This window comes from Camelus ferus, chromosome 10 (genome assembly GCF_009834535.1).
Source record: "Camelus ferus isolate YT-003-E chromosome 10, BCGSAC_Cfer_1.0, whole genome shotgun sequence".
Classification (NCBI taxonomy): Eukaryota; Metazoa; Chordata; class Mammalia; order Artiodactyla; family Camelidae; genus Camelus; species Camelus ferus.
The window spans coordinates 61173877-61188728 of NC_045705.1; the positions used below are offsets into that span (position 1 = coordinate 61173877).

The 14852-nt window shown below is 51.4% G+C and overlaps 1 protein-coding gene across 4 annotated transcripts in view; it reads left to right on the forward strand.

Moving 5' to 3' along the window:
* The first annotated feature begins 857 nt into the window (after positions 1–857).
* CAPN5 (calpain 5) overlaps positions 858–14852 on the forward strand; it is a 59501-nt gene continuing 45506 nt past the window's right edge. Inside the window, exon 1 of one of the 4 annotated variants that reach the window (XM_014563430.2) lies at positions 858–970. The gene's annotated coding sequence lies outside the window, so the exon portion shown is untranslated. Of the gene's footprint in view, positions 971–9390; positions 9566–9701; positions 9790–14852 lie in introns of those variants that run through there. The other 3 variants (XM_006189649.3, XM_032489483.1, XM_032489484.1) reach the window with 3 other exon arrangements.

Sequence of the window (14852 nt, forward strand, 5' to 3'; positions counted from 1 at the left end):
AATCCTATCAGATCTAATTTCCCCATAAAATTAATGCTATATGCCCTATCCTGAAATGAAATTCTTAGGGAATATAATCTCTCCACACATTTATTTTCCAAAAAAGCCAATATAATTCTTTAATTGTAGTATAAAAGATTAATAAAAGAAAAATACTTTAAAATAAAATAATATGAATTGTGATGTGTAAATTCTTGAGCACAGCAAGAAACTTCCTTCAAATCTACCCCTAGTGGGCAGTACACCTCATTGAGAACCATTAGCCTACTTCGAAAAACATCAACACCACACCCAAATCCTACAGTTAATTACTTAATTTTAAAATGTACCAAGTCTTCTAGTACAAAATCAGTGTACAAAAATCAATTTAACTTCTATACACTAGTAACAAGCAATTGGGTACTTGGTAAAAGTACCATTTATAACAGAAGTAAAAATGTACCCAGGACTGAATCTAAAAGTGATACAAGAAAATTTTTTTAAAAATTTAAGATATCTTTTAAACATCTAAATTAATGTATAGAGATATAGTGTTGTAAAGCACCTCCAAGCCCCTGACTTTCTTGGATCCACACCCCATCTTGGGAACACGGATTATTATCATCCCTATTGGGCAGATGTGGAGACTGAGGCCCAGATAAGTGAATGACCTGCCCAAAGTCACCAAGTCTGCTGGGCCATGGCCTCCTGCCTGCCATTCCTGGGCCTTGACCATGGCCCCAGGCACCGTGCCTGAACTTCACCACACCCAGAGCCAAAGGCTGCAGCTGCATTAGGCCGGAGGCCAGGCCTCTGGGCTCCAGAGAGGAGGCAGGTGGCAATTAGGCTGTGTGCGAGCATGCGCACACACACAGCTGTAACGTGTGTGTCTTCAGTAGAGGAAACCTGCTCAGTGCCACCTGACTCAGCGGCACTTGAGAGCTGGAGGCCGAAACCCGTTTGAGGCAAGAGGTGAAGGTGGAGCTCAAAGGTAAGGCCCCACCCCAGTTTCCCCCATCCCAAGCCCCACCCTCAAACCCAGAAGAAAAGAGCAAATAAAGATTGTGGGGAGACAGGAAGTCTGAGCCAGAAGGGCCCTGAGTGGGCAGGAAAGTGGGCCGGGAGGGGAGCCGTGGCTCCGGCATCGCCCAGCAGGCGTGTGGCAGTGAGGGCTCAGCTCAGAATGCAGCCCTGCGGAGGGGACAGTCTGGGGTTTGAATGCTAACTACCATGTTTGCCTGTCGGTGGCCCCTGAGTGGAGCCCGTCGCTGCCCAGAGTGAGGACTCCGCCCCTCCCCCTCCGGGAGAGCAGAACCACCTGCGGCTCGACTGGCGGCCGGGAAACGGCCAGTCTCTTAGCCTTAAGTCAATGTTGTAACAGTTTTTAGAGCTGGCCTCCTCCACCCTGGGACGGTCTTTCACAGAATTGTTCTGTCCTGGCCATGACCCTCTTCTCCCCTCCAGCCTAGACTCTGCCTGGCCTTTGAGTAAACAGGCCCATTAATCTATTTTTCACAGCAGAAGAGCAGTCTTTCCAGAAGGTTTGTTCTCATACTCCCAAGAACACAGAAATGACATCAGTTTTTAAAATGTCATCTTTTTTTTTTCCTTTACTCTTGCTCTCAAGAGTTTGGAGCAATCAATCACAAATTAGATTTGTATTCTAGAAAGTTCATTTGGCTGAGGGAGACAGGAGCTCAGGGGCAGGAGGGGCCCTGGGGAGAGTGAGGAGGTGATGAGTAGGGGAGCAAGGAATGTGCCAGACCTGGGAGGGGGGCAGAGGTCAGGGGAGGTGGAGTGTGCAGGGCTTGGAACCTGGGGGAGGGGCGAATGGGAGGGGAGGGGAGTGCTTGTCAGGGCAGATAGGAAGGCTGGCTCCGGCCTGGCCTTTGGGGTGGGGTGACCGGGCACAGACAGTCCGGGAGACGGCCCGCACGTGTCCTGGGAGCCTGTGGCAGCACCTGGGGGGACAGGGGTCCCCCACACCACACCCCAACTGCCTGGGATCCTACCTCCACTCATCCCCACAGCTCCCCAGTATGCGGCGGAGGACAGGAGGCCCTGAGTGTCTTTCAGAATGTTCTACACCAGGTGTCAGCGGGGCTCCCTGTTCCTCCTGCCCCTCCCCTCATCCCCTCCGTAGCAGCTGCGTGTGGGCTGCAGGCCAGAGCCTCGGCCTCACTGCTGGACCCAGCCTGATGTCTTCCAAAGCTCCCCACCCCACCCCTGCATGAGCAGTACTGGCCTCTGCACAGAAGTGGGAAGAAGGGAGCTCCCCAAACTCTCAGAGATGGAAGACAGCTGCCTGTGTGGCCTGAGACTCCAGACACAGCCCCCACGCAACCGCGGCTCAAGTGGGTGTCCAAGGGGCCTGCCACAGTGGGGCACGTGCTCCCTCTCACCCCTCAGGGCCCTCCCAGGGGCCAGAGTACCTGAAACCTTCCACTAAATCCAAAGCTTCTTAGCCAAATAAGCCCCTGCCCCCAGGTGCCTGAGGGAACACCAGATCCACCTCTCCCAGGCTGCCCTCTGGACCTAAAAGTCTTTTAAGGCCCAGCCAGGACCCTCTGGGCACCCCATTTGGCAGTATTTCCCCCTATTCCCAACCTCCACCCCACCTCCTCAGTGCTGAGCTGGGACCCCATGACAGAGCCAGATCCCCTCAGCGGGGGTGGGTGGGCATGTGGACTCTGCCTGAGGGAGGGCCATGGGCAGCAGGCCCTCTGGATCTCAGATGGTCCAGGAAGCACCCAGGGTATTCCTTGCACCCATGCTACTCCCCCACCCCGCCTACTGGTGCTGGCCTGGGCAGGACACTGGAGAATCCAGGAACCATTGGATCCAGCTGCCCCCTGACCCTGCACCAGATCCACTAAAGTTCCATTCATCTGCTGAGGTCCTGGGCAACATTTTCCCACCAAGAGGATCTCCAGGACCCACAACTGGCAGGGCTTGGTGGGGAGGATTGAGGTTCTCATGGTGGTGCTCTGGGCTCTTTGGGAAACTGCCTGGCAGTTCCTCAAAAACCATCTCATTGCCTTACTCCATTCCTAGGTATTTACCCAAGAGAACTGAAAACCTATGTCCCACAAAAATGTGTATATGGATGTTCATAGAAGTATTGTCCATACCGGCCCCAAAGTGGAAAAATCCCAAAGGCTAAATGGATAAGCAAAATGTGGTAAATATACACAGTGAAATATTACCCAGCCACGAAAAGAAATGAGGTTCTGATACATGCTATGACGTCCATGAACCGTGAAAACAGTTATGCTAAGTGAAAGAAGCCAGATTCTGTTTACAGGGAATGTTCAGAATAGGCACATACACAGAGACAGCAGATTAGTGATTGTCAGGAGTCGGGGGAAGGGTAAATGGGGAGTGACTGCTGATGGGGATAGGATTTCTTGTTGGGATGATGACAATGTTCTGGAATAAGTGGTGGTGATTGTACAACTTTGTGAATAGACTTAAATCCACTGAATCTTACATTTTAAAAGGATGATTTTTGTGGTATGTGAATTATATCTCGATAATAAAAATTTAAAAGATACAGTCAGAGAAGTACCACTCCTCCTCCTTGCTCTCCCAGCCCCATTCCCACATCTTCCCACCCGTTGCCACCTGCCCTTAATGGGAACCAATCTCTTCACTTTCTCATCTGTCCTTCCTGCATTTCCTTTGCATAAATGAGCAGACACGTGTGTATGTCCTCATAGTCTCTTCTCCTTCACATGAAGAGGAGCACACCATACAGATACTCTTGGCTTTTGCTTTTTTTCGCTAAATAGTGCATGCTGGATTTAATGCCATCTAAAGTCAGAGATTTTTTTTTTTTACAGCTGCATAGTGCTCCTTTGTATGGATAGGCTATGCTATAGTTTATCCATCACTCTCCATGTTCGGGTACGTTGTTCCCAACATTGTGCAATTAAAAATAACCCTTTAGTGAAAAACCTTTTACATATGTATTTTCACATTTTTGGAGGTCTATCTTCAGGATAAATTCCTAGAAGTGGAATTCCTGGGTTAAAGGGTGAGCATGTATTTAATTTTACTGGGTATTACCAAATTTTCCTCCAGAGGATTACACCAATATGCATTCCCATCAGCAATATATTCGAGTGCCTGTTCTCCCACAACCTTGCCAGCAGAAGATGTTGATATTTTTATTTTTTTGTGAGTCTGATTAGGTAAGAAGCAGTATCCATCTCAGTGTTGTTGTCATTTGCCTTTCTCTAATTTGGAGTGTCCCTGAGCATCTTTCCTCCATATGTTTGAGGGTCATTTTTATATCTTTTCTGGTGAATTGTCTGTTCATGCCTTGCCACCTCATTTTACTATTGGATTTTTAGGTTTTGTTCTCAATTTTTAAGAGTTACTTATATATTAGGGATATTTGCCTTTTGTGATATTATGTTATGAATATTTTCTTCCAGTTTGTCAGTTTTCTGACAAACTTTGTTTATGGTGTTTTGTGTCATGCAAAGTTTTTTTAAAATTTTCATGTAGTTAAATTTATTGGTCTTTTATGCCCTCCGGGTTTTGAAGCATAGTTAGAAAGCCTTTCCCAACATCGAAGTTAAAGAGGAAGTCACCCATGTTTTCTTCTGGTCTTTGTGTGGTTTTAGTTTTTACATTTAGAGCCCCGGTCCATGTAGCTTATTCTTTTGCTGGGTGTGACATATAGATCTAATTTTATCTTTTTCCAAATGGCTACCCAGTTGTCCCAATACCATTTATAACAAGCGCATTTTTAGTATGTGTCAAAGGGGCATATCTCAGATCACTTGGGTAAAGGTGTCTTTGGGTCTATTGCTAAATTCCTAGTTTACTGCAACTTGTCTGTTCATGCACCAGTGCCAACTATTTTCAATTACAGAAGCCTTTATGTTTTAATGTCTGCTAAAGCTGTTTCCACCTCATGGCTTTTCTTTTCCAGTGTTTTCCCTCCTATTCTTGCATGTTTATCTTTCCATACAGACTTTGCAACTCATCTATCTTCATGAAACAGCTTGCTGGTATTTCTATTGGGATTGCATTGAATTTACAAATTAATTTAGGGAGAACTGACATCTTTATAATGTTGACTCATTCTGTCCAAGAACAGGGAGGTCTTCATATTTGTTCTTCATTAGTGTCTTTCAAGAATGTTTCAAAATTTTTCCTCATATAGAATTTATGTATTTCTCCTTAAATTTGTTCCTAAGCATTGAATCTTTTTATTGTTATTATTATGAAGTGTTTTCTCTACCCTTATGACCTCTGTTTATTGTTGGTATATATAAAGGCCATTGGAGTTTGTATTTTAATTTTGTATCCTGCTACTTCACTAAACTCTTACTATTTAAATTAGTTTTATCACTGGTTCTCTAGGGGGTTTTCAGGTATAACATTATATTATCTGCAAAGAGATATAGTTTTTTCCTTCTTTCCTTCTTTATCCAGCCTTAGGCCATAAATTGATTTATTTTGTCTAATTGCATTGGTTAATTCCTCTAGAACAACGTGGAATCATAGTGTAGATAGTGGCTATTCTTGCCGTGTTCCTGATCATAGTGGAAATGCTTCCACTGTTTCCTGATTAAGTAAGATGCTGGCTTTAGGACTACATTTTATCTTGTTAAGTACATACCCACCCCTCATTTCCTATTTCATTGAGTATTTTTATCATGAATCAGTGTTGAATTTTGTTAAAGCCTTTCTTGGCATCTATAGAGAAAAATCATGATTTCCCCTTCGGTTCATGCTTGTTATGGGTTGAATTGTGTCCCCCCAAAGATGTCGAAGTCTAACTCCCTGTGCCTCATAATGTAAACTTACTTGGAAATAGGGTCTTTACAGAGGTGATCAAATTAAAACGGGGTCAGGAGGTGGACCCTAATCCAATGTGACTGGTGTCTTTATAAAAAGGGGAAATTTGGATACAGAAATAGACACACAAAGGGAGAACACATGGGAACATGAAGGCATAGATCATGGTATTGTTTCTATAAGCCAAGGAATGCCAAAGATGCCAGCAAACCACCTGAGGCTAGGAGAGAGGCACAGAGCAGATTCTCCCATATAGCCCTCAGAAGGACCCAACCCTGATGACACCTTGATCTTGGACTTCTAGCCTCCAGATCTGTGAGACAGTAAATTTCTGTTGTTTAAGTACAACAGAGTGCTGTGGTACTCTGTTATGGCAGCCCTGGCAAACTAATGGTATTAATGGATTTGCTAATGTTAAACCAACTTTGCATGCCTGGAATAAATCCCATTTGGCCCTGGCTGGTTCTTAATAATATCCAAGATACTAACAAAATATAAGCAGTGTTTCAGAGCATCATGGAATTAAGAGCAACTCAAAGTTCATTCTGTCCTCCATATCCCCATTTTCCATGGTGTCTGCTCTCCCCTGGAGTCCAATGTGATTCTCCCATTTTCCGAACTCTCAGCAGGATACCATCAGCAGCTACTCCCAACCTGAAAGTTCTGTGTATCCAAGTCCACTCCTCCCCTGCGATCCCGCCCCCTGGCTAGATGGGAGTGGGGGAACTGGTTAACATGGTTAGTTGAATATCCCACCCCAAGACACCAGCCATTTGGAGCCTCTATTTTGAGTCATTGCCCATGCCAAGGGGCTTTTTTAGGGTTCTCAAGTGATAGCTGGGCAATTAGATCTGTTGGGATTTTTAAAAGAAATGATTATTATAAGAATTTCACTTGGGAAACTCTGTTACATACAGGAGCAGTGAAGATAGGGGTTTCTCCATGGCTCTAGTGGGGTGGAGGTTATGAAGTCCTGCAGAACTGGGAAGAGGGAACTATGTCAGCTCTGGGTGACAAGGTCTCTAAGAAGGAGTAGAAAGGGCTACTCTGTGAGGGAATGAGCTCCCAGGTACAAGGGAATGCAAGCAGAGGTTGGACAGCAAGTCAAGGAGCCAGTAGCATTTCTGTGGGGGAGAGAAGAGGAGGAGGAGGCACAAGAGTGGAGTCAGACAGGGTAGGTAGGAACCCAGTTCTGACGTTTCCTAATTGTGTGACCGGGGCATCTCCCTGAGGCTCAATTCTGTCATCTGTAAAATGGGGCTAATGAGGGCTCCCGCCGAGGGTGGTTGTGAGAATTAAATAGGAAAAGCACCTACACAACAGGCCTGGTGATGGCACCATTCAGTGACTCAGTTTATGGCAACCGACCAGCAGGGACCCAGGTCCAGAGCATCATCAGAGCCTCACTCCTTTCCCAGACTTGTTGGGAGACCAGGCTCTTCCTGTCATGTCTGGAAACCTCGCCCCCTGCCCCCAGCCCCCAACAGGACCAGGGCCAATGCCTTCTCACTCCCACCCCACCAGGCTGGGTGCCCTGAACAGGTCACTGTCCCTCTCTAGGTCTCTTTCCTCATCTGTCAGAGAAGGTGGGAGCTGCCAGAGATGGGCTCTGAGGTGGGCCCTCCCAGAACTGACATTCTGGGATGGCCAGGCTTTAACCACCCATGTGCAAGTCTCTGCTTTTGGGGACTCCATGTCTTCACAAAATTGGGGGTTGGGCAAAATAAAAATAGCATCAGCCAAGCCCTGCTGGGCACTTACTCTGAGCCCAGACCCACTCTAGGGGTTTTACGTGGCTCGGTCCATTTAATCCCCATAACAACCCTATGATGTGGGTGCTACTATAAAAATTTTATAAGTGAGGTGATTTGGGCATAGAGAGGTTGGGTCACTTGTCCAATGTCACACAGCTAATATAAGCCCAGCCAGTGAGTCCAGAGTCCATTCTTGCATCCACCACACAACACTGCTTTTGTGGTTCCAACACTGAAATACAAAAGAGGGCCTGAGCTTCCTCTGAACTCCACTGTTGTGTGGGCTGAGGCAGAAACGTTTTCCCAGACGTGACCCCAGCTCCACCTTTGAGCACATCGCAATGCTGCCCAACACCCTACATGCTGGGGCCTTATAGGGCCCCAGGACTTGCCTGTACCTGATCATCACACACTACTGCTAGAAGCTCATTTTACAGACAGGAAAATGAGGCTCTGATAGGAGAGAGAACTTGCCTGGACCACACAGCCAGTAATAGTGAGGACTTGAGCCCAGAGCTGCCTGGCTGCACCAGGTGCTGCTGTCTTCCCCATAATGAGCCTCAGCCTCACCCTCCTACAGACTCCATCACCAACTCCAAGAGAGGCAGCATGAGTTTAGGGCCCTGGAAACAGAGTGGAGAGGTGGGGGTGAGGGGTGTTGCTGAACAGTTGAGGGGGCCAGCGGGCTTCCTGGTGGAGACTCGGCATTAGAGCCAGGCCTGATAGCAAGACATGCCATGTAGAGAGGGAAGAAAGAGCCTTTCAGACTTTGCAGGTCCCCGTTAAACAAGGTCTTCTGAGAGTGGGGAAGCTGGTAGCCCTTGAGAGGAGCAGAGAGGGCTGGGGAGTCTGCAGTGCAGTGGGGTCCTGGGGGAGGGAGTCAGGCAGGGCACAGTCTTGGAACATTGTTTTATGGGTAGTGGGTCATGGCTGCATATTTGCAAGGCTCTGTAAGGGGCTGGAGCTACACGAAGCAGAGAAACAGCTGGGAGGCCTGGGACAGAGGCTGAGGTTGTGGAAGAGGCCTGATTAGTGTGAGTGACTGAAAGGTGGATGAAATCATTTACGGAGACTGGGAACACTGGAGGGGGAGATGAGTGGGCCTGAGTTTCTCTGTCTAAAAAGTGGCTGACACAGGTGTGGGATGAGCAGAACAGACACATCTGCCCTGCTGATCCAGAGCCCATACATACTGTGTGCCAAGGCTGGTGGTTCACAAACCTTCTCAGTCTTAGTCTGGAAACCTGCCCCTCCTGCCGTCGTCCTATCACAGCTCGAGTAAATGAAACCTCAGTATGGCCCCGGAGCCAGCTTTCCCCATCTGACAAGGGCTCTCTTTGCGCTTCCTGGATTGTGTGAGTCGCGTTCCTTCATCGCAAGTCTTAGGAATGAAATATGAACATGGAGATGGGGAAAAGATGGGCGCTTGCCTCTTTGAGACTTCTTTTCCCATCTCCCTGCATTGGTCTTGCGGGTCTCTGCAGGAGATGCGTGCTTAAAGCTCCGCGGGCCTGAGAGCCTCCAGGGGCTCGCACGGAATCCTCAGGCAGCTGCCTCCCTGGGCTGGGCCCTGGGAGAGGGTGGGCTCCCGGAGATGTTCCACAGCGGATAGAGCGAGGTTGGAACGGAGGGAGGGAGAGCGCGGGCCGGGTCGGGCTGAGCCGCCCGGGTCCCCAAATCCTCTCCACCTCTGCTGCGGGAACTCCGCATCCTCCTCCCTGCCAGTTCGCCTCACAGCTCGGCTCTAGTTCGCATGCGCTGCAATCCTAGCCCGCCCGCCCCTCTGGAGACCACGCCTCTGTCCCAAAATGGGCGGAGGCCGCGGGGAGGGGCGGGTCGCCCGGGAGTCCCAGTTCGAGCCCCCGCCCCAGGCCAGCCCCAGCTGATCTCCGGCTGGAGCCGGAGGCTGCTGTTTGGGGCCGGTCCAGCCTCTGCTCCAGTGCGTGCTCGGCCCTGCGTCCCTAGAGTCCGCTGGCCCCGCGGCGTCGCGGCGGGTAGGAGGCGCTGCGCTGAAGGAGGTGTGTGCGAGCGCGCGTGTGTTCATGTGTGTGTTTCGGGTGTGTGTGTGCGCGCGCGCGGGTGCAGCGCGGGCCAGTGCATGCCCTGTGAGCACGAATCTGTGGGTGGGGGTGCACATCCCGCAGCCGGCGAGGAAGGAGATGTGCGCTGGCCTTGGGGCCCCGGGGGGCGGGGATCTCTAGTATCAGCCCAGGTTCCTGGTGTTCGTCCCCACCCCCACCCGGTGAGTTGCCTCTTCCCACTGACCCCCGGTGTTCCGGAGCCAGTTTCCTAGTTCAGACGCGCTAGGGTTTAGCTCTCGGGGTTTGACCGGCTCTTCCCCTCCTCAAACCCCACAATTTCGCTTTCCTATCCCTTCTCAGCCTTCTACTCCTTCGATTCCACACCCCCTCCTGGGAACCTCCCCATCCCCCTTCCCTGGAGGCTTGGGAAAGATGGCAAGGCCAAAGTCGATTCCCTTCCTGACCCTCTTCCCAGGTCATGGGGTCCTATTTCCTGGGCTGCTGGGCTTGGATGTGTCTGTGAGGGCGTGGGGAGGTGGGGGAGAATCTGAGGGAGAATGGCTCTTGGGCTTGGATGTGTCTGTGAGGGCGTGGGGAAGTGGGGGAAAATCTGAGGGAAATTGGATCTTGGGCTTCTCTCATTCTGCCTCCGCCCTTCATAGTTGGGAGTCTAGGGCAACCTACCTGGGGTCCAGGGGTGAAGTAGGACAGGTCATTAACAGGTGCCAAGTTCTCTCCAGGCTTCATTTCATGTGGTGGGATTCAGCCCTAGACCCCACAGGGTTGAGGAGAGAGGGACAGAGAAGGTGAAATGAGCTACTCTCTCTCAGGGCTGCTGAGCCACAATTTGCACCTGGGTTGTCCTGGCTCTCAAACCAGAACCCTCTCCCAGGACCAGCATTTGAAAGAAGGGTGCCGAGGGCAATTATACCTAGGATTCTGGGGAAGGAGAAATCTGGGCAGACTTCCTGGAAGAGAGGGGGTTTGAGGGTGGGGCTCAAACTACCCTTTGAGGGTGCAGCCTCCTGGGGAATCACTGCGTTCTGTTGCAAGGATTGAGACCCTCCCACCCAAGGTCTTTGGGCCTGGTCTTTGCTCCAGTCCCCAGAGTCTTGGTGTTGAGGTGGGGAGTCCTGGCTGCTGGCTGAGGGCTTGCAGGGTAGGGTGGGCCCAGCTGTTGCTGCTTCAGGCCAAAGCTAGGAGCCAGGAAGAGATGCTTAAGTGGGGTCAGTGCCCTGAGGACCAGTTCTTCTGACTGGTGAGGCAGATGGGTAAAACAGAGAAGCCCCTGTCCAGAGTTGCACCCAGGTGTTGGAAGCCAGTCCCTGCCTGGGAGCTGGGGAAGATTTCATTGTGAAGACATCGGTGCTGGGTCTTGAAGGATGAGAAGTTCACCAAGCAGAGGAGAAAGGGCAGGACACTGCAGGTGCAGGGAATAGCTGGGTAAAGGCCTGGAGGCATGCAGCTGAATGATAGCCTGTGGAGAGTGGCATGAAGTCCTCAGGTGTGTGTCCCAGAAGAGTCATTGTTGACTCTGTGGTGAAGGACTTGCAATGGAGGCCAGTGAGGAGGAGGCCAGAGCAAGGAGAGGCCCCCTCTCCTCTCCTCTCCCCTCCCCATCTCCCCACCCAGGGCCAGGCTTGGCGCTGGAGATCTGATAGAGGTTCCTAGAGCAGGGGTGGGGGTGAACAGGAAGTGCTAAGAGGCTGCATGGGGCCCCCAGTGAGGAAGAGGGGATGAGGGAGCCCTGTCAGAGGTGGAGCCACCAGTCGGGGTGGAGCTAGTCCCGGGAAGTTGATGAGATGAGGGTTGGACACAGTGGTTTGAGAGGCTTGTGGGCTTTTGGGGTGATAATCCAGAACACTGCTCCCAGGCCAGTGTTGTCTCTGGCTACTTCTGCCCCTCCTTTCCCTGCGGGCTGTCAGGACAGCCCTGAAGCCCTGGTCCCTGAACAGGAGACCCTCCTGGAGCCGCCAGTGGGCACAAGGAAGCTTCTCTTAATGACACCTCCTACCTGCATGACCTGTCATTGTGTCCAGCTTCTTCCTTGATGAGACAGGCTTGGCACGTGACCTTGAGGCAAGGAACTTCCCCTGTGAGTTTCAGTATCCTTGTATGCGAAATGGGGGTAAATGCTGCCTAATCTCAGAGATCTAGGGGATGATGATGAAGTAAATCACGTTACTAAAAATGCTTTATGAAGTACATGGTGTTTGGTAGCCATTACAACTAATAGTAACTAATAATCAGCATCACGTAGTCCCTTCTTCCCTGGCCAGGGGTGCGGGGGTAGTGGACGACCCAGAGGAAGGAGGGGCCTGACTTTGGGAGAAGGGTGAAAGGAAACAGGGTCTTCCCCACTGAAGTGGAAGCCCCTCTTGGCTTCTGTGGTGGAAAACTGTGGCCCTCTTAGCCCCCTCATGTAGGCAGGCTTGCTGTCTGGGGCCCAGCAGGCGTGGAAGTGTCTTGTGCCCAGTGCCTCACCTGGCTCTGAGAGAGGCCTTTCCCTGCCTCTGTGTCCTCAAATGTTTTGAGTGCCTTTAGAGCCGCCTTCCCTCCACCTCTCTAGCCCCTCCAGAGACCTCTTCTGCGCCTTCACGCCTTGCCTTTTCTGCTCAAAACATTCCTTGGCTGAGAGTGGTCCCCCAGGGGCCTCTCCTGCAGCCGTCTCTGTAGCCTCTCCTCCCTGGGCTGGTGTGACGCCCTGGAATGGCCTCACTTCAGTTCAGGCTGAGCTGCCGACTTCGCTTTGGCCTCAGGCCTTGTCTTTCCCTGCTCACTAGTGGCAAAATGGGCCAAGTACCTTTGGGGTTTTAATCCAGGATGTTTTAGGAAGCTAGCCCTCAAGCTTGGACACAGAAAGTTGTGGAATGTGGGCATTGCTGGCCTGTAATGGCCTGAGTTACTGCTCCCTGTTCTAATGTTTCAGGGATGTGTTTCTAGGGGCCCAGCTTCCCTGGGGCTAGGAGTGTGAGGGTGCCGCTGGCTGAGGCTCTGGTGGCCTGTGGGCATGGGCTGTGGTTTTCTGCCACACTGGTGCATGTGGCCAGAACAGACCAAGCCCATCCATAGGTACCCAGCTGAGCAGCACTGTCAGGGTGTTCCCAGGGTGGCTACAGGATCTTGTGGCCTGAGGGACAAGAGACAGAGATCCTGCTGGCCTTATCTGTCTGCCCTTGCAGGCCAGCCCCTGCCCCAGTGCCCCCTGCTGCTGTGTAACTTCTGCCAGTCTGGGTGAGGGAGGTGGGACTCAACTGATTTGTTACTAATAATAGTCACTAAGACACTAGCGCTTGGGAGGATTGTTTTCCATTGGAGCAACTGAAGGAGTAATAACTTCATCTTCACTCCCTCCCTCACTTCCTCGAGCAGGAGAGAGGTGCGAGGCCACAGGCCCACCACACTGTGGTTCAGGAATGGTATTGTTTCCTAGCGAAGCTGTAACAAGTTAACACAGACAGAGTGGCTGAAAACAGTACAAATTTATTCTCTTACTATTTTGGAGGTCAGAAGTCTGAAGGGAGTCTTATGGGCTGAAACCAAGATGTTGTCAGGTGGTTCCTTCCAGAAGCTCCAGGGGAGCCAGTGTTCCTTGTGGCCTCGTCACTCTAGCATCTCCTGCTGTTGTCACACTGCCGTTTTCTCTTTTGGAGTCAGATCTCCCTCTTAAGGACACCTTGATTACATTTAGGGGCCACCCACATAATCCAGGATAATCTCCCCATCTCAAGATTCCTTAATCACATCTGCAAAGTCCTTTTGCCATATAAGGTAATAGTCTAAGGTTCCAGGGATTAGGAGCTTGATATTTTGGGGGCCATTATTCAGGCTACCACAGGAATCAACTGCAGTGTCACTGCAGGTCGTTCTCTGAGATTCCCCCTCCTGGGTGCCCAGAGCTGCTGGTTTCCCCCCAAGGGTGTCACCTTCATTGTCCCCACACCCCCACCCCAGCCTAGGAGCTTTTGCAGGCAGAGTCTGGGCTGCTGCTTCTCTGGCCCCAGAGCCTAGCCTGAGACCATGGTAGCCAGAGCTCAGGGAGGTCTGGGTGAAGGGAATGTGATGGTATTGTCCCCACGGGTTGCTCCAGTGACCATACCCAGACAACACTCAGTTAAGCCTTTCAGAGTGTAGCGCAGCTTATTTCAGATGTTCATTCAATCACTCCAGTGCTCTTGAGGGTCTCTTGATCGCCACCGTCACCTTGTGAGGGTGAGGCTGGGCCAGGAGCCCCATTTTGCAGATAAGTACACCGAGGCCGAATGAGGCTAAATCCTGCCTGGAGCCGAGATGTGTGAGGGGAGCTGGCGTGGGGGCAGGTTGGGCCAACAGAGTGAAGACCTGCATTTTATTGGTGAGAACTCTGAGGCACTAGGAAGGGAACCATTTTGCCCCTCCCTGAGCCGCAGTCTCCCCACTTGAGGATGAGGATGTCAGTAGGACATTCTGAGGCTCTGATTGGCCTTCTGCCTGGCGTTCAAGGCTGCCATGGGCCGGAACGTGACATGGGGCACAGCAGAGCCTGGAGCCCGGAAGTACTGCCCGCTTGCCACTTACCCAGAGACGTGGTTGTCATCTGGGAGGTGGTGAGCCTCCTGGTGCCTCCAAGGAAGGCCCTCCAGCCAGACTCCCAGAGAGCGCCTGGCCTGTGTGCTGCGCACCCTGCCCCGGTGTGGGTCTCCGATCCCCACTGCCAAGGCCGTGCTTTGTGGGGCCATTTCTACAGCCTGGTCTCCCTGCATGCATCCTCACCTCCTTTCCATCCAACCTTCTTGTGCATCGTCCAGGAGCCCCGCTCACACCCCAGCACACTCCCGAGTCCTCAGCCTGGCTTTCCAGCCCCCATGACCCAGCTGTGGCAATGTTTCTGTGCTTGCCCCTTCTTCGTTCTTCCCTCCCTCCTGCACCATCCTCCAGCCTTGCCTGAATGGTTTCTTCCTCCCAGAATGTTCTGTCCTCCTCCGAACCTTCCACTTCTGCCTCAAAAATCACAGCCCACCTGTTGAGCTCCTGCTTAGATAGATGCTGCCTCCTCCCTGACACTGTGCTCTTAGAGCCGATCTCTGCTCCTGGTGCGTGCTGGGGTTGCTGTTTCTCCTTCACCAGGCGCACCTCCCAGGCCGGCCCTGTCTGACTCCTCGCTGCCCCCTTGGCCAGATACAGGCACAGAAGTTGAACAGCGAGACAAAACTGACAGGGACTCCCTAGGGCTGATGAGTGGGTCACTGTCTTTGCTTGAGGGAGGGAGTGGTGGGCCAGGCAGAGCAGAGCTCTGACATGAGAC